This window comes from Hyperoodon ampullatus, assembly GCF_949752795.1.
Source record: "Hyperoodon ampullatus genome assembly, chromosome: 15".
NCBI lineage: Eukaryota > Metazoa > Chordata > Mammalia > Artiodactyla > Ziphiidae > Hyperoodon > Hyperoodon ampullatus.
Genome location: NC_136928.1, coordinates 872,776 through 893,329, shown reverse-complemented (window position 1 = coordinate 893,329; position 20,554 = coordinate 872,776).

The following is a 20,554-nucleotide window of genomic DNA, read 5'->3' as shown; positions in this document are numbered from 1 at the left end:
CAAACAGATGGAGAGATATACCATGTTATTGGATTGGAAGAATAAATATTATGAAAATGACTATACTACTCAAAGCAATCTACAGATTCAGTGCAATCCCTATGAAACTACCAATGGCAATTTTTACAGAAGTAGAACTAAAATTTTTAAAATTTATTGGAAACACAAAGGACCCTGAATAGCCAAAGCAATCCTGAGAAAGAAAAACAGAGCTGGAGGAATCGGGCTCCCAGACATCAGACTATACTACAAAGCTACAGTCACCAAAATAGTATGGTACTGACACAAAAACAGGAATATAGATCAATGGAATAGAAAGCCCAGAGATAAACCCATGCACCTATGGTCAACTAATCTATGGTGGCGAAAAGACAGCCTCTTCAATAGGTGGTGCTGGGAAAACTGGACAGATACATGTAAAAGAATGAAATTAGAACACTCCCTAACACTATACACAAAAATAAACTCAAAATGCATTAGAGACATAAATGTAAGACTGGACATTATTAAACTTTTAGAGGAAAATATAGGTAGAATGCTCTTTGACATAAATCACAGCAAGATCCTTTTTGACCCCACCTCCTAGAGAAATGGAAATAAAAACAGAAATAAACAAATGGGACCTAAGGAAATCTAAAAGCTTTTGCACAGCAAAGGAAATCATAAACAGGATGGAAGCACAACCCTCAGAAAGGGAGAAAATATTTGCTAATGAATCAATGGGCACAGGATTAATCTCCAAAATATATAAACAGCTCTTGCAGCTCAATATCAAAAAAACAAACAACCCAATCCAAAAATGGGCAGAAGACCTAAATAGACATTTCTCCAAAGAAGATATACAGATTGCCAACAAACACATGAAAGGATGCTCAACATCACTAATTATTAGAGAAATGCAAATCAAAACTACAGTGAGGTATCACCTCAAACAAGTTAGAATGGGCATCATCAGAAAATCTACAAACAACAAATGCTGGAGAGGGTGTGGAGAAAAGGGAACCCTCTTCAACTGCTGGTGGGAATATAAAATGATAGAGCCACTTTGGAGAACAGTATGGAGGTTCTGTAAAAAACTAAAAATAGAATTACCATATGACCCAGCAATCCCACTACTGGGCATTCACCCAGAGAAAACCATAATTCAAAAATACACATGCACCCCAATGTTCATTGCAGCACTATTAACAATAGCCAGGTCATGGAAGCAACCAAATGCCCATTGACATAGGAATGCATAAAGAAGATGTGGTACATATATACAATGGAATATTACTCAGCCATAAAAAGGAACGCAATTGGGTCATTTGTAGAGATGTGAATGAATCTCAAGACTGTCCTACAGAGTGAAGTAAGTCAGAAAGAGAAAAACATTATTGTATATTAATGCATATATGTTGTACATAGAAAAAATGGTACAGATGAACTGGTTTTCAGGGCAAAAATTGAGAAACAGATGTAGAGAACATACGTATGGACACCAAGGGAGGAAAGAGGTGGGAGGGGGCTGGTGGTGTGATGAATTGCAAGATTGGGATTGACATATACACACTAATATGTATATAATGGATAACTAATAAGAACCTGTTGAATAAAACAATAAATAAATAAAATTCAAAAATTCAAAAAACACACCCATTTTTGATAAAAACTCTACAGAAAGTAGGCATAGAGGGAACTTTCCTCAATATAATAAAGACCATATATGACAAACCCACAGCCGACATTGTTCTCAATGGTGAATAACTGAAACCGTTTCCACTAAGATCAGGAACAAGACAAGGTTGCCCAGTCTCACCACTATCATTCAACATAGTTTTGGAAGTTTTAGACACAGCAATCAGAGAAGAAAAAGAAATAAAAAGAATCCAAATCGGAAAAGAAGAAGTAAAACTGTCACTGTTTGCAGATAACATGATACTATACATAGAGAATCCTAAAGATACTACTAGAAAACTACTAGAGCTAATCAATGAATTTGGTAAAGTAGAAGGATACAAAATTAATGCACAGAAATCTCTTGCATTCCTATACACTAATGATGAAAAATCTGAAAGAGAAATTAGGAAACACTCCCCTTTACCATTGCACCAAAAAGAATAAAATACCTAGGAATAAACCTACCTAAGGAGACAAAACACCTGTATGCAGAAAACTATAAGACATTGATTAAAGATATTAAAGATGATACAAACAGATGGAAAGATGTTTTTGGATAGGAAGAATCAATCTTGTGAAAATGACTCTACTACCCAAAGCAATCTACAGATTCAATGCAATCCCTATCAAACTACCAATGGCCTTTTTCACAGAACTAGAACAAAAAATTTCACAGTTTGTATGGAAACACTAAAGACCACAAATAGCCAAAGCAATCTTGAGAAAGAAAAATGGAGCTGGAGGAATTAGGGTCCCTGACTTCAGACTATACTACAAAGCTACAGTAATCAAGACAGTACGGTACTCACACAAAAACAGAAATACATATCTATGGAACAGGATAGAAACCCAGAGGTAAACCCGTGCACCTATGGTCACCTTATTTTTGATAAAGGAGGCAAGAATATACAATGGAGAAAAGACAGTCTGTTCAATAAATGGTATTAGGAAAACTGGACAGCTACATGTAAAAGAATGAAATTAGAATACTCCCTAACACTGTACACAAAAATCAACTCAAAATGGATTAAAGACCTAAATGTAAGACCAGACAGTTTAAAACTCTTAGAGGAAAACATAGGCAAAACACTCTATGACATAAATCATAGCAAGATCCTTTTTGCCCCACCTCCTAGAGAAATGGAAATAAAACCAAAAATAAACAAATGGGACTTAATGATACTTAAAAGCTTTTGCAAAGTAAAGGAAACCATAAACAAGATGAAAAGGCAACCCTCAGAATGGGAGAAAATATTTGCAAATGATGCAACTGACAAAGGATTAATCTTCAAAATTTACAAGCAGCTCATGCAGCTCAATATCAAAAAAACAAACAACCCAATCGAAATATGGGTAGAGGCCCTAATAGACATTTCTCCAAAGAAGATATTCAGATAGCCAGCAAAGACATGAAAGAATGCTCAACATTACTAATCATTAGAGAAATGCAAATCAAAACTACAATGAGGGAGCACCTCACCCCAGTCAGAATGACCATCATAAAAAATCTACAAAGAATAAATGCTGTTGAGGGTGTGGAGAAAAGGGAACCCTCTTGCACTGTTGATGGGAATGTAAGTTGATACAGCCACTCTGGAGAACAGTATGGATGTTCCTTAAAAAACTAAAAATAGAACTACCATACGACCCAGCAATTCCACTAATGGGCATATACACTGAGAAAAACCATAATTCAAAAAGAATCATGTACCACAAGGTTCATTGCAGCTCTATTTACAATAGCCAGGACATGGAAGCAACTTAAGTGTCCATCGACAGATGAATGGATAAAGAAGATGTGGCACATATATACAATAGAATTTTGCTCAGCCATAGAAAGAAACGAAATTGAGTTATTTTTAGTGAGGTGGATGGACCTAGAGTCTGTCATACAGAGTGAAGTAAGTCAGAAAGAGAAAAACAAATACCATATTATAACACATATATATAGAATAAAAAAAAATTGGTTCTGAATAACCCAGGGGAAGGACAGGAATAAAGACGCAGATGTAGAGAATGGGCTTGAGGACACGGGGAGGGGGAAGTGTACGCTGAGACAAAGTGGCATGGACTTATGTGTACTACTAAATGTAAAATAGATAGCTAGTGGGAAACAGCTGTATAGCACAGGGAGATCAGCTCGGTGCTTTGTGACCACCTAGAGGGGTGGGATAGGGAGGGTGGGAGGGAGACGCAAGAGGGAGGAGATATGGGGATATATGTTTATGCATAGCTGATTCACTTTGTTATAAAGCAGAAACTCTCACACCATTGTAAAGCAATTATACTCCAATAAAGATGTTAAAAAATCACGCTGTGTAGGTCTTATTTGGATCCTGGTTCAAACAAACTTACCAAAAAATTATTAGTCTATTGGAAATGTGAATACTGACTGGTTATGACATTAAGAAAGTGTTATTTTCTGTGACTGACTATTGGTAAGATGATCGTGTTTAAAAATGAGGTCTTATCTTTTAGAGATAAACACTGAAATAGGCACAGTTGAAATGATGCAATATCTGTGTCTGGGATTGGCTTCAAAATAATACAGGGCTGGAGGGAAGAGAAACAAGATTGGCCTCAAGTTAGTAATGGTTGAACCTCTGTGACGGGTGCATGGGGATTTGTTATACCAGTCCATCTATCTACTTTTGTGGATGATTGAAATTCCCTATTATTATAAGTAAAGAAAGAAAAGAGAAGAAAGAAAGAGAAGAAGGTAGAGAAGAAGGGAAGAGGTAAGGAAGAAAGGAAAGGAAGGAGATAAGTTTTGTTTTGGACATATGGAGTTTGAGCTGCTAATTTGATATCCAGACAGAGATGTTGAGTCAGTAGTTGAGTATGTGGAACTGAAGTTCTGGAGACGGTTAAGGCGAGGGACAACAGTTAAGAAGTCCTAAATTAATAAATATATGAAAATCATGGGATTTCATGAGATCACCTTAAAAATGAGTAAACCGTGAGAGAAAAAAGATGTTACAGACTAAATCTTAAGAATTTCGGAAGTTGAGAGGCCTGGAAGATGAGGTAGGAAAGGAGCTGCACTGTTGACCATTGCATTTGGCAGAGGGAGGTCATTGCTGATCTGGATGGACCAAAGCAGTTTGAGGGAGGGTGAGGTGTTTTCCAGAAAGCAGAGAAGGAGACCAGAGGCAGTGAGCATTGTTGAGTCTTTAGAAGAGTTCTGTAAGACAGCAGAAGGGAAATGAGACAGAGAAGTGAGTGGGATAGAGGGCTGACAGGTTATTTTTCAAGATGGGAAGAATTGCAGCATGTTTTAATTAATTATTTATTTTTAACATCTTTATTGGAGTATAATTGCTTTACAATGGTGTGTTAGTTTCTGTTTTATAAAAAAGTGAATCAGATATACATAGACATATATCCTCATATCTCCTGCCTCTTGCGTCTCCCTCCCACCCTCCCTATCCCACCCCTCTAGATTGTCGCAAAGCACCGAGCTGATCTACCTGTGCTATGCGGCTGTTTCCCACTAGCTGTCTATTTTACATTTGGTAGTGTATATATGTTCATGCCACTCTCTCACTTCATCCCAGCTTACATAGCCCCCTCCCTGTGTCCTCAAGTCCATTCTCTACATCTGCGTCTTTATTCCTGTCCTGCCCCTAGTTCTTCAGAACCTTTTTTTTTTAGATTCCATATATATGTGTTAGCATATGGTATTTGTTTTTCTCTTTCTGACTTACTTCACTCTGTATGACAGACTCTAGGTCCATCCACCTCACTACAAATAACTCAATTTCGTTTCTTTTTATGGCTGAGTAACATTCCATTGTATATATGTGCCACATCTTCTTTATCCATTCATCTGTTGACAGACACTTAGGTTGGTTCCATGTCCTGGCTATTGTAAATAGAGTTGTAGCATGTTTTTAATATGATGAGAATGACCCAGTAGAGACAGGCAGTGAATAAATAATGATGGGGGAGAGAAGGGAAATTGCTAGCTGGGGGTCTTGGATCTTCCATGTGAGCCCAAAACAGGTTCATGATCAGATTAATTATGATGCATTTGGTGTTAGGACTCTTGGATCAGCAGAGGGTGCCTTTGTGATGTTCTGTGACAGCCCAGGTTGAACTCATTTTGGAGAGTGTACTGACTCAGGTGTGTTGAATGCTGCTGACAGGTCACTTAAGATGAAAACTCTCAATGTGGAGTGATTATTGATCACAAGAAAAGCAATTTTGGTGGAGTTGTGGGAATGAAATTGACTGAAATGGCTTCAAGAAAAAATAAGAGGAGAAAGTGGAGTCTGAGTAAAATAGAGTGGTGATTGTGGGGAGAGATTTTGGGGTCAGGGAGTTGGTTTTAGGATGGGGAAATTATAGTGGGCGTATGTTTTGGGGTATGATTCAGTAGAAAGATAAAAAATTATTCAGGTGGTCTGAGATGAGCCAATGGATGAAGTGGTCGCCGTGAGTAGGCACAAGGTTGGGATCCAATGGAGGCCTGCATTTGGGAACTGCAGCCTCATCCTTCCTGGGCAGGGTGGGGAGAGGCAGAAATATAGGTACAGATGCATGGGGGTTGATGCAGTGCTGGAAGCATGGGTAGAACAGGGGGCTGTTCTGGATGACCAATTAGTTTTTTTCAGGTCTAAAATTTATCTCAAAAACAAATTTTTTATTAGAGTCTCATTGTCAGCTCTTTCCTAGTCTTCATCTTACAGATCTGACAATCATTAAATACTGTTGGTTCCACCTACCAAGCAGGCCTTGAGTCTACTCTTACCCACTGCAGTGCTGCCCCTTTCACCAGCACCACTGGCTTTGCTCATCCCGCTGAAGAGCTCAGGCTCCACAGCTGGCTGACTTTGAACTTAGCTTGAACCTGGTGGGTTTGAACTTAGCTTGAATCTAGTGGGCATTTGATGGCTGCCTGTTTTATCCGTTAGTAAATTGGAATAATGATAGTTCTTAACCAATAGACCAATTTAGAGGATTAAAAATAAAACTGGATATCAAGCGCTCTCTCTGCATGTCCCTGGCACATACAGGTTTGAGCTGTTAGCTTTCTCTCCCATCTTCACTTCTGCATTTCGGAGTGAGCTTTCTATTGCACAGAGCTCTGCTTTAGAACCTCTGATGCTCCCTGCTGCCCTTTGGATCAGGTTTGAACTTTTTCATCTGTCAAACCAAGCCCTTCAGGATCTGACCACACCTCCTTTTCCAGTCCCAGGTCCAGAACTTCTCTTCTGTGTTTCTTTCCTTCAGACACAGAAAATTGCCCCTCTCCAACCCATATCCTTTCTTTTTGCTTCCACAATTTTACAGAAGATACTCTTCCCCCACCTCCCAACCTGGCAAAATGCTGCCCATTCTTCAAGACTGGAAAATTGGAAAATTTCCCTGACCTCCCTCTGGACACCTCTAATTCCTTCTTAGGTCTGTCCCTTGCAACCAAGTCCAAGTTCCTACCGCTCACTACACAACAGGCCAATACATTGAGAGACAAGGTGGTGGGGCAAGGAATAATGACTTTATTCGGAAAGCCAGGAGTCCAAGAAGACGGTGGACTGTGCCATTACTAAAGAACCATCTTGCCAGGGTCTCGATTCTACTTTCTTTTATAGAACAAAGTGGGGAGATGAGGAGGTACAGTGAAAAGGCCATAAATTGTTGCAAATATTTCCTGGTTTTGGCTAGATAAATTGAGATAAATAAAATTAATACATTCCCAGGAAGGGATGTATTAATTTCTTCTTCTCTGCAGCCATTCACAGGTGGGAAGGGCCAGGAAGTTTTCTGTGAGCTGAACAAGGATATTTTAGTTTAACATTCAGGCATGGGGGCAGGATTCCAGAGATGGACCATATGTATACTTTAAGGTATAGGCAACATCGCCTTAGTGATTAACTTGTAGCAAAAACATCAGAAAACAAAGATTAAAGTAAAAAAAAAGATGTAATATGGAGTGAGATTTGTTATTTCCTATTACACCTTACCTCTAAATTTGCTTGTCTGTCCTCCGCACAATGAGCTCCCTGGGAGCAGGAGCACTGTTTTGTTCCTTTCTTTATTTTTATTGCCTTGGACTGTCTCTGGCACCAATAAACTTCTCGGGGGATGACCGTGTTAGTTATTCCTTCCTTTGTATCCATCTCTTTTCCAGCCCTTGGTATTGCACATTTGTTGAGGGTCTGTCTTCTCCATCATGCCATGAATGCCATGGGAGAAGAGACGTTATCTTTACTTCTGCCTACATTGCCAGAGCTTAACACACAGCAGTGGCTTAATAAATGATTTAAGGGATGAAATAGAATGAAAGGACCTTGCCACCACCCGAAGTGCACGCGGCATCCCCGCAGATTCTGAGGTGGCCTCCAGATGGCGCCCGCTGCTCGCAGGTGCCCCTCGGCAGTAGTCCCGGTTGCACCGGCGGGGCGCACAGCCGGCGACAGGCAGGTCCCTGGCAAGAGAGCAGCCTGGGCCCCAGTGGACGCACTGCCATCTCTGGGACAAAACATAGCCGTGGCAGGGGGACTTCGCCTCCCCTAGCTCTTGGGCCTCCTTGCAGATAGCTCTGGAATGTTAGTTGGGGAGGGAGAAGGGGACTGCTGCCTTGCGGTGCCTCTTGGGTGATATCTAAGCCTCTCATGCCAGCAGGTGAAGGAGTCACACCTCTGCTGATGGCTGACAGTTGCAACACGCCCACACACAAAATGTTATTTATCTATGTGGGCTAAGAATGCCACCTACCATATCAGTAAGTAAAGGATGTTGCAGCCATCAAGCCATCAGCCACTGTAGCCACCCCGATGGTGAGCCCTGAGGGAACTCAGGATGGAAACAAACAGGCTGCCCAGTGGTCACACACTGCAGCCACCCCCAGTGGTGCACGCGGAGGGGACTCAGATTGGGAAAGCACAGGATGCTGGCCCCAGATAACTAAGGTGCGTATCAAAGGACTGATTTCAATGAGCCCAGACTCTAGTATTTTCCCCTACATAGAAAGCACTAAGTTCCTTAACTTGAGGTGTCTGGTTTTCTTTAATTAACAGTAATCTTTTGAGGTTCTGACTCCCTGGTCTTTGTTTCAAAAACCCTTAGATAACCTGGCTCCTCCCTCACCTCTTTGGAGCAGTCCTTCAGAGCTGAAATGCTGCCTCCTGGGCTTGAGTCCTCAGAAAGTCTGCCGGATAAAACACAGTTCTCAACTTTTAGGTTGTGCATTTTTTTTTTCAGTTGACATCTATCATAATAACAATAACAGCAAGTGCGTGGCTTTTCCAGCATACTTACTCGGTGTCAAGCATGGTTCTAAGTACTTTATCCACATTACCTCAAAGGTACATAATAAAATCATTTTTAAAATATAAATTTCTGTTTTATAGTGAAGAAACTCAGGTACAGAGGTTAAATAATTTGTCTAAGATTGCTCATTTAGAAAGTCGCAGGGGTAGGGCTAGAACCCAGGCAGTCTGGCGCCAGCATCTGCAGGCTCCCAACTCGGCAACCTGCTTCCCTCTGATGATCTGAGCAGTGTGGGGGAGGGGGAAATTTCTCCCTTCGTCCCTCTTGAGTCCTTGTGGCTGGACCAATAATAACATTGACACAAGACAGATTAACAGGAGAAAAATAAAGTTTAATTAATGTTCATGGGGGTCTCACTGAAATGGGACCTAAGAAGTGGCCAAAGCAGGCACAGCTTTAATACTTTTAGACAAAGAAAGAATACATTTGTGAGGAATTGGCAAGACAAAAACAGTTAGGTTTTGGGTGTCCAGTTAGTGAAGAATCTCTAAACAGAGTTTGGGCTTGGGCTAGTAAATTAAAGAAGTAATAAGTGTCAACTGAAAAAGTGCACAACCTGAAAGTTAAGAAATATGTTTTATTTGGCGGGCAAAACTGAGGACTTCGGCCTGGGACTCAGCCTGCCAGATGGCTCTGAGGGACTGCCCTGAAGAGGAGAGGGAGGAGCCAGGATACACAGGAGATCTGCAACAAAGCCCAGGTAGTCGGAACATCAAAAGATTACTGTTGATTAAAGAAAATCAGACATCTCAAGTTTAGGAATTGAGCAATTTTCTATGTATGGGAAGATGCAAGAATCTGGACTCACTGAAATCATTCATTTGATATGGACCTCAGCTATCTGGGGCCAGTATCCTGTGTGTCTCATCCTGAGTCTCCTCAGGATGTACACTTGTGGCAGTGGCTGATGGCTTGATGGCGGGCATCCTGTTTCTATTCTGAGTTCCCTCAGGGTTCATCATCAGGGTGACTGTAACGTCATGGCTTGATGGCTGCAATATCCTTTGTCTACTGATATGGCAGGCAACATTTTTTCACTCATACAAAGTTTGTTTATATAGGCTTCTGGGCCTAAATTCCCTGTCTCTGGAGATAAGGGACTTTACCTTCAGAGGCAGGAGTGCACCTTTATTTCCTGCCCTCAGGGAGACAGAAGGGAGGGACAGGGTGTCCCTCTTGCATTGGGCATTTCTTCAGTAACTTTAATTCAAAATAATCAATAGGCCATTGAGGCACATTTTGCAGTAGCCTGCCCTGTACTCCAACAATGGCCATCCAGCTGTCTAGCCAGGTAGTGCCCAGTAAACCATTTCTCAAACACCTACTATTTACCAAGTACCTTGTTTGCATTGCAGATGAGCAGGTGAAGGAGAAAGTGTCTCCCTTTCAGGAGCCTCCAGGCTGTGAAGGGAGACGAAAGTGTTGGGAGTGAGTATGCAAAGAAGGTGTCCCCTAGAGGAGGGAGGAAAAGGAACTTGGCTGTTCTCTGATGGTGCTTTCTTATTCAAACCTCCACTTTCCCTCTGGTTGGGAAGGAACAGGAGAGGATTCTGTCCCCTCTGCTCAGTGCTGGTTCATGGTCCCATGCTCCCTGGGCATCTCCTACCATTTCTTCCCCCATTTGAACCTTTAGCACTCACCTGGCCTGGACCACAGCCAGGTCCACTCTTGTCCTGTCTCACATTGTGCTCCTGCCAGGGTCCCTCCCAAAGCACCTCAAGCGATATTTAGGAGACAAAGAAATGAGAACACTGAGTGGATATTTGATAATATTAAGGAATTTTTATCTTCCTTAATAGAGGTATTGAGGTAATTTTTTTAAATAATCAATTTAAAGAGATATACACTGAAATATTAAATGATGGAACCAAATGATACTTGGGATTGCCTCAAAATAACACAGGAGGGGAGAAATAGATGGGATTTTGGATAGAACAAGATTGGGGTGATGGGTACATATGGGTTCATTGTACTCTTCTATCTACTTTTACCTTTCACTGAATTTCTCCATATGAAAAGTTTAAAAAAAGATATATTAGGCACTAAAATGAAGGGTTGTAAACGCAAGAACTCTGAACCTTAAGAGAGTATGGTGGTGGTGGGCAGAATTGGGAAAAGACTTAAAATTGACAAGCGCAACAAAGTGAAAACATCATATTTCTGCTTTTCTAGAGTTAGTTTGTAAGCAACTACCACTTCACCTTCCCCCTGCCCCCACCATCAGCCAGGGTGTGGCCCAGTGTCCATCTTTGGAGAGCCCACCTCCTTCACCTGTCATGCGGGAATCCTGGAGGTCTGTGGGGGTCTTAATGAAGCTCCTTCAGGCTTCTGATAAGGAAGTGGCCCCCTGGCCAGCCTGCATAGCTGTGGCTACCCCTGCCCTCATTGCCACAGGACACTGCTGTTGGGCACTGGCCCCTTATCTTGACTTCTCCTGCTTCTTGCCCTCGTGTAGGGGTACCTGCTTGGGTGGGGACTGCAGAAGGAAGCTGGCTGCCTAGTGACTCCTTCTGGTCTCTGCTTTACCCAGGCAGCCTCTTGTCCTCTCAGGCTACAATCCTGAGCCTTGATTTCAGGACGCTTGTCCTGGCCCTGGTGGGGGCTGACCCCTTCCCACAGGATAAGAAGTCCACAGGCCAAGAAGTCTGTGCCAACCAAGGTCAGTCCCTCCCTTTAGACTGTATTTGGGTACTTGGGCTTCAAAATTCCCTGCCCAAATACCCCATTCTCTTCCAGGGCTTCATGAGCCTCTTCCCCATCTGTCCTGCCTATGGTGAGCTCACCTAAGTCTCAGGGGTAGCTAAGGGCAGCTGTTTGTAGAGGGCTTTTGGATAGGATTTAGACATGTGGTTTGAGGTGTGTGTTTAATGCCTGCTGGGTGGGATTGGGAGTGGGAAGAGAAGGTGGGAGTATGGGCCCACTGCCTCCATGTATACTCTTACAAATGTTAGGGGCAGGTATAAGCTTGGGGTGTATTTGGGAAAGGAAAAATATTATTCCTCCCTTCCTGCTGAGTCACGTCACCCCTTTCCTACCCTTCTCTTCCTCTAAGGTGGATTAAAAGATTTCTTGCAGAAAAACACATCAACTAACTTATGAACAAAAAACAACACCTCAAATTATACCTACATACAAATGGGCGCAACCCCTGCACCCAGACATTGAACACTGAGTGGACCACCCAGCAACATGCCTTTGAAGGGACACTCTTAAGAGGTTTTGGGGAGGGTCAGCCTCTGAAGGGGACAAACAGGGACTGATACTTGCCTCAGACTTGTAGGGAGAGAGGACATCTCAGAGGAGGAGACAACTGGAAGTCAGCCTTGTTGGCACACTTGGCAGTGGCAGTTTGAAGGCTCTCCCTCTAGGGCAAGGGGCTGCCAGCTGTTGTTCCCTGCACAACTTCCTCTTCAAATGTAAACTGATTTGGAAACCAAATATGATAAATAAATGCTGTGGAGCTATTCTGGCTGAAACAGGGTTGGAGGGCAGGGTGACTGTCCTGTTTGGTGACCCTCCCACCTGCTCCTGAGGAACAAGTTGGAAACATCCAGATCTGTTGGAAATGCACTAGATGAGAGAAGCACAGATCAGTCTGCACCTGGCCGTTCTAGGCCCCGAGGGCAGGAGCTCAGGGACAAAGTGGGGGCAGAGTGGACCAATGTTGGACACAGGACAGTCTCCCGTTCTCCTCAGGGCCAGAACGCATAGGCAGTTTCTCCCATGTTCTCATTATCTGCCTTTAAATAAGACAATGTAAGAAGTTCTCTGTAATGTGCAAAGAACTAAGTAAACATGGGTGATTTCCACCAGTGAAAGAGAAGGTGTGGGTATTCGTGGCCTGGGTGTTCTATCTCGTCATCTACTGTGATCCTTTTGTTCAAAATCCTGTGCTGGTTATGAAGCTAATGTCTCTCAGCTCAGACCCACCCTTTTACACTCTACTCTGTGACACTGGGGCTGTGACTTTGAAAACCACAATTCTCTGTGGCCAGCTAGCTCCAGGTTAGGCTCTGTCAACAATCTGGGTTACAAGGCTGGAGGAGGGAGCAGGGACTCGCTCCTTCCTCACTGCTTCTTGCTCCCATGAGCATAACTCTAGCAATGACTGTTCTTTCTAATAGCTATGTGTTCCAGTTTCCAATTTTTTCTACACTCCCAGCATCTACCTCACAGATGCTAGGCAGTTGCCCCTCCTTGGAGGTCTGGGTTCCAGCTCTGCAGGGCTCCTCTGCCAAACTTCTAAAGAATTAGGACCTCAATCTCTTCCCCTTGCTCTCCAGTCCCAGAGATGGAGCTGCCTGCTGCAACTACAGCCTCTGTGTTTATCTTGAAATTCCTTTCTTACCTTTTCAGCCTCCAGTACTTGTATCACCTATTGCCTAAGTTAAATTCTTTCTGTCAAAATAACTGGTGTGCATTGCAACAAAAAGAATAAAATATCTAGGAATACACCTACCTAAGGAGACAAAAGACCTGTATGCAGAAAATCATAAGACACTGATGAAAGAAATTAAAGATGATACAAATAGATGGAGAGATATACCATGTTCCTGGATTGGAAGAATCAACATTTTGAAAATGACTCTACTACCTAAAGCAATCTATAGATTCAATAAAATCCCTATCAAACTACCACTGGCATTTTTCACAGAACTAGAACAAAAAATTTCACAATTTGTATGGAAACACAAAAGACCCTGAATAGCCAAAGCAATCTTGAGAACGAAAAACAGAGCTGGAGGAATCAGGCTCCTGGACTTCAGACTATACTACAAAGCTACAGTAATCAAGACAGTATGGTACTGGCACAAAAACAGAAAGATAGATCAATGGAACAGGATAGAAAGCCTAGAGATAAACCCATGCACATATGGTCACCTTATCTTTGATAAGGGAGGCAGGAATGTACAGTGGAGAAAGGACAGCCTCTTCAATAAGTGGTGCTGGGAAAACTGGACAGGGACATGTAAAAGTATGAGATTAGATCACTCCCTAACACCACACACAAACATAAACTCAAAATGGATTAAAGACCTAAGTGTCAGGCCAGACAACATCAAACTCTTAGAGGAAAACATAGGCAGAACACTCTATGACATAAATCACAGCAAGATCCTTTTTGCCCCACCTCCTAGAGAAATGGAAATAAAAACAAAAATAAACAAATGGGACCTAATGAAACTTCAAAGCTTTTGCATAGCAAAGGAAACCATAAACAAGACCAAAAGGCAACCCTCAGAATGGGAGAAAATATTTGCAAATGAAGCAACTGACAAAGAATTAATCTCCAAAATTTATAAGCAGCTCGTTCAGCTCAATAGCAAAAGAACAAACAACCCAATCCAAAAGTGGGCAGAAGACCTAAATAGACATTTCTCCAAAGAAGATATACAGACTGCCAACAAACACATGAAAGAATGCTCAACATCCTTAATCATTAGAGAAATGCAAATCAAAACTACAATGAGATATCATCTCATACCAGTCAGAATGGCCATCATGAAAAAATCTAGAAACAATAAATGCTGGAGAGGGTGTGGAGAAAAGGGAACACTCTTGCACTGCTGGTGGGAATGTGAATTGGTACAGCCACTATGGAGAACAGTATGGAGGTTCCTTAAAAAACTACAAATAGAACTACCATATCACCCAGCAATCCCACTACTGGGCATATACCCTGAGAAAACCATAATTCAAAATGAGTCATGTACCAAAATGTTCATTGCAGCTCTATTTACAATAGCCCAGAGATGGAAACAACCTAAGTGTCCATCATCTGATGAATGGATAAAGAAGATGTGGCACATATATACAATGGAATATTACTCAGCCATAAAAAGAAACGAAATTGAGCTATTTGTAATGAGGTGGATAGACCTAGAGTCTGTCATACAGAGTGAAGTAAGTCACAAAGAGGAAGACAAATACCATATGCTAACATATATATATGGAATTTAAGAAAAAATGTCATGAAGAATCTAGGGGTAAAACAGAAATAAAGACAGAGACCTACTTGAGAATGGACTTGAAGATATGGAGAGGGGGGAGGGTAAGCTTTGACAAAGTGAGAGAGAGGCATGGACATATATACACTACCAAACGTAAGGTAGATAGCTAGTGGGAATCAGCCGCATAGCATAGGGAAATCAGCTCGGTGCTTTGTGACTGACTGGAGGGGTGGGATGGGGAGGGTGGGAGGGAGGGAGACGCAAGAGGGAAGGGATATGGGAACAGATGTATATGTATAACTGATTCACTTTGTTATAAAGCAGAAACTAATACACCATTGTGAAGCAATTATACTGCAATAAAATTGTAAAAAAAAAAAATAACTGGTGTGGTTTCTGTTTTCCCATTGAGACCTGATTGGTACACACCACTGAGAGGCATTGCTTTGAGGGACAGATGAGGGTGTGGCCTTGCCTGGCTGAGCTGCTTTGAGGAACCCAACCTCAGGAAACCTGTCAGCAACCCCAACTAGTCAACATCTATGGTAAAGGAACTCTCTTGTCACAGGAAAATCCCCTAATCTAATGCAACATTTAAAAACAAACTCACTCCAGGAGGGAGGGCTTAATTTAAGAAAGCCAGTAGGAACCCTAAATCTTTTCATTCCAATCAAAGCTGTCAGAGTCAGTTAGCTTCAAAGCTAGTCAGGTGGTCCCAAAGCTGCCATCTGCCCAGCAGCTGTCCTGTCACCAAGGAAACCACAGGCTGGAGTGGAAAGCAATGAACAGGGCCCCCAGGAACCAGCCTGAAACTCAATCATCTGACATGTTTGTCATTATCAACTCTGCTACGGTGAAGCATCTCTTGCATGAATGATTCTCTGAAATTCTTCTGCCTCAGTCCACCTGTCTTCTGTTTTCCAAATTGGGAATATGCCACCTCTGAGAAAGACATGCGCTGGCAGGCATAACAGATAACAAGGAGAGTCACTTGTTTCCTCAATAACAGATAAGGCAGGCTGTCTGCTGCATTGACACCAGGACTAGTGTCTTTGGGGCTCCCTCTCTACTTTCCCAGGCCCTAGTGACTGCTAGTTATCTAGGCCCCTGAGTGGTGGCCATCAAGTCTGCCCACCCTGCCCGTGCAGCAGCACCAGGAGAGCATGCTCTGTAAGTCCCCTTCCCTCTATCTGAGTTGATGTTTGATGTTACCACCCTGCAAATGATTAAACAAACTTCCATCTTATTAATGACTGATAACTTCACATGTGACAAGAGTATTCACTCACTTAATCGATCATTCCACAAGTATTCACTGAGCACCTCCTATGTGCCAGGCACTAGGCTGGGCATTGAAGTTAATAATAATGATTAATCATTTATTAGTGGTGGATGGAACCAGCAGACACTTAGATAGGATGGTCAGGGAGGGCAGTTCTGAGAAGGGGACATATCGGCTGTATTCCAGACATCTATTGCTATGCAACAAACGACCCCAAAACTTAGCAGCTTAAAACAATGGTAGCTGTTATTTTGCTGACAAATCTGTTATTTAGGTGGGGCTTGGTAGAGCATGTCTCTGTTCTACCTAGCATCAACTGGGGCAGCTTGGAGGATGGGGACTGAACTCATCTGAAATCTTCCTCATTTACATGTCTAGTGGTTGATGCTGGCTGTTGCTAGGGACCTGAACTGGGCAGTCAGCTAAGACACCTGCATGTGTCCTCTCCATGTGGCTCCTTTCATGGTGGCTGGGTTCCAAGGGTGAGCCTCCCGAGAGAGAACCAAGTTGGAAGCTGTATCACCTTTTTTGACCTAGTTTTAGAAGTCAGAGTCACTTTAAACAGGGTCACTTCTGCAGCATTTTATTCATTGGAAGCAAGGGGAGGGAAAATCAGATCCGACATTTTGATAGGTTAAAGCCCAAGAATTTGTAGATGTGTTTAAAACCATGACAAACTATGACCTAAAGAAGAAATTAGTAGAAGAATATTCCAGGAAGAGGTCCTAGTATGTGAAGTCCCTGCGGGTGGAAAAAGCTTGGTGTGTTCAAAGCAATGAAAGGCCAGCAATACGGGAGCACAGTGAGCAAGAGGGTATGTATGAGATGAGGTTAGAGGTGACAGAGCCATTTGAAGCAGTAATGTGAGTTTGGAATTTATTGTGGGTACAGTGGGAGTCACTGAATTATTTAAGATTTAAATTCACACCTTGAAAGAATCCTCCAGTTGCTACACAGAGCATGGATTGAGGTGGTACTGGAATAGGGAAAACCAGTTAGGACACTACTGGAGTGGTCCAGAGGAGATATAGATGATGATGGCTTGGATAAGAATGTTGGCATGGGAGATTAAGAGAAGTAGATGCACTTGAAAAAAGGTGGGAAGAATGGAAAAAATTTATTAACAGACTGGATGTGAAACTGAGGGAAAAGAAAGTAAGTAAGAATAAGGATTCTGGGGTTTCAAGCTTTGGTATCTATATGGATTGTGGAGTCATTTCCTTTGATTGGAATACTAAGGGAGGAACTCATTGATATGTGTGAAAGGTAAAATCTAGAGTCCGTTTTTAAGCATTTCAAGTTTGAGACTTTTGAGAGTTATGCTAGTGGCAAGGAATAGACAGTTGGATATATGAGCTTGAAACTTCTTGGAGAGTGTGGGGTTGGAAATATAAATTTGGGAATCATTAGCATATAGATGGTATTTAAAGCCATGGGCCTGGATGAGCTCACCTAGGGATCTAGAGTGAGCAAAAGAGTATGAAGGTTTAGCTCTGGAAAAAGTAGCCTTCAAAGGAGACTGAGAAAGAGTGACTAGAAAGCTAGGAGGGAATCTAGGGTACTGGATGTTATGGAAACCAAGAAAGGAGTCTTAGAAAGAGGGAATTCAGAAATAAAGAATTGATCTGAATGACCCTAAAGCTCCTCCAGATCTGAATGTCTATGATTTTATGAATGTCTCAAATCGCTTCAAGCTTGGAAATTCTGTGACTCTATAGCATGTTTGGAAAAACAAACTTCCTAATGAATCATTGGGTATCTCCAAAGACTATAAAAATTAATTCTTCACAATGAGGATTTTTTTTTTTTTTTTTTTGCGGCACGCGGGCCTCTCACTGTTGTGGCCTCTCCCGTTGCGGAGCACAGGCTCCGGACGCGCAGGCTCAGCGGCCATGGCTCACAGGCCTAGCCCCTCCGCGGCATGTGGGATCTTCCCAGACCAGGGCACGAACCCGTGTCCCCTGCATCGGCAGGCGGACTCTCAACCACTGTGCCACCAGGGAAGCCCCACAATGAGGAATTTTATATCTGTGCCTTAAAGTGATCAAGGGTAAGGTAAAGACTCGAACAAAAATGAGGATCCCTGGAGAGAAGCTTGGGCAACAATGCAAGTGGAAAAATATAAATGGGGTTATCAGATCTCTTCTTCTAGTAGGGATCACTTAGTCATGGTAGACCCCAGGAGTTGGGGACAAATGACAGCGCCTGTCTTTAGACAGGAACATGTGTGGAACCCAATCCTTGGTTTCTCTCACTGTGGGGGCACTCTCTGAACCTCTACTCCACTTGTAGGGTTGACCTGTTGTCTTGAGGAACCCCAAGATTTGTGCCAATAGGGTCCTCTGAGGACTCTTGGCTGGGCCTTGGTCTGGGAGGACAGCCTGGCAACTAAATTGCTCCTACTGGCTGATATGGAATTGTGTGAGATTGGGTCACCAGAATGCAACTGACACACTGATTTAGGGTGACTCTCACATCAGACACAGGGCACTGGGCTACTAATGATCCACTGCCAATACTCAGACTTGAGCTGCATGTGTGGGCCCATGCCTCAGCTCTCACCCATCTGTGTTCCAACCATAGTGTCATCTCTGATTTATAGCACTCAAAGGTGTAGGAAGGTGGCAGGCATTCTTTATCCTGTATATACCCCCTTGCCACTGGGGATTGTCATCCCATGCCCTCCTCAGGCTTTGTACCATACATCAGAAAGTCCTCCTGGGATGGCTGTGCATACCTCCTCTGAGGGTTTTTAAGAATATTGCTTTGCAATGCCAACAGGCTCTTCCAACCAATGTCCTCTCTTGTCTCCAAGTGATATGGTGATAGTGTGCTTTCCCAGGTCAGTCTTAAGCTATGTCCAACAAGGAATAAACATATTTTGTGTTACCAGGACTGTTTTCCTTGCTCCATTCATGTCTCCTTACCTCTCCTCCCTGTTGATGGTAGTGTTTGGAAGCAGGGCTGCAGGCAACACTAAAAATGATTACATTCTAAAAATGCAGTGATTACAGCCTAAAGAATTCGAGAGAATATGTGGTTTGAGGATGTGTTGTTCTATGTTAACATTATCAAACTTCAAGCAGAAAATTTAACGTAATCAGAAAATTGATTATCATTCATACTTTCATGCATACAAGACTTGGTAAGGCTTGCATTTTTTGGTCATCATCAATGAAGCACAGAGACACCATTTGAGAGAGTATGCACAGGTGCCATAATCCATGTTGCAGTGTCATGAGTAATGATGCAAGCAGAATTAAATAAATGGGATTAGAGGACTGAAGAGGCACAAAAAACAAACAAAAAACCCAAACACAAAACCATACTGTTTCAATACAAACAGGTTTCAAAGAGCTCTGGCATTGTGAGCAATTGCTATCGCTATTGTGTTGCTGCCTTTTTCTCACTGTGAGAGATGTAACATAAGCCAAAAGAGCATAAAAAGATGTTTCCTGCACCTGAACAGGAATAATTGATGCCTGGACTCTATGAAGAGTCTTCATGTGCAGTCTTAATACAATGAACAAATATGTAAATACCTCTATTGATGATGCTAAATCTTCATTGATTAAATATCAACACTTCACATGGGCCCATAAATTTTGAAATACATTTTAAAATCAAATTGTTTAGATAGACAAGAGCCATTAAAAACTATCTTTCCAGGTTCCTGCACATCAGGGGTGGCCCTGGTCATTGGTGATCTTGAAAATGCAGCCTCAGTGGACTGGTGGTGATAGATACCTCACTGGAATAAGTGCAAAAGGGAGCGAAAAGGGAAAAATTGGAGACAATGAATATAGATAAGTGTGCAAAAGACTTTTGTTGCAAATAAGAGCAAAGAACTGAGGCAGAAGGGACTTCCCTGGTTGCGCAGTGGTTAAGAATCCACCTGCCAATGCAGGGGACACAGGTTCAAGCCCTGGTCCAGGAAGATCCCACATGCCGCGGAGCAACTAAGCCTGTGTGCCACAACTACTGAGCCACATGCCACAACTACTGAAACCCACAGGCCTAGAGCCCATGCTCCACAACAAGATAAGCCACCACAATGAGAAGTCTGCACACCACAATGAAGAGTAACCCCCGCTCGCTGCAATTAGAGAAAGCCTGCATGCAACAAGAAGACCCAACACAGCCAAAAATAAAAATAAATAAATAAAAAATTAAAAAAATGTTTTCAAAAAAAAAAAATGAAGCAGAAGTTACAGGAGTGTGTAGAGTCACGAGTGATTTTTTTGTAAAGACGTATGCTGCCCCCTAACACCATACACACACACAAACACACAAACCTCAAAATGGATTAAAGACTTAAATGTAAAGCCAGACACTACAAAACTCTTAGAGGAAAACATAGGCAGAACACTGTATGACATAAATCACA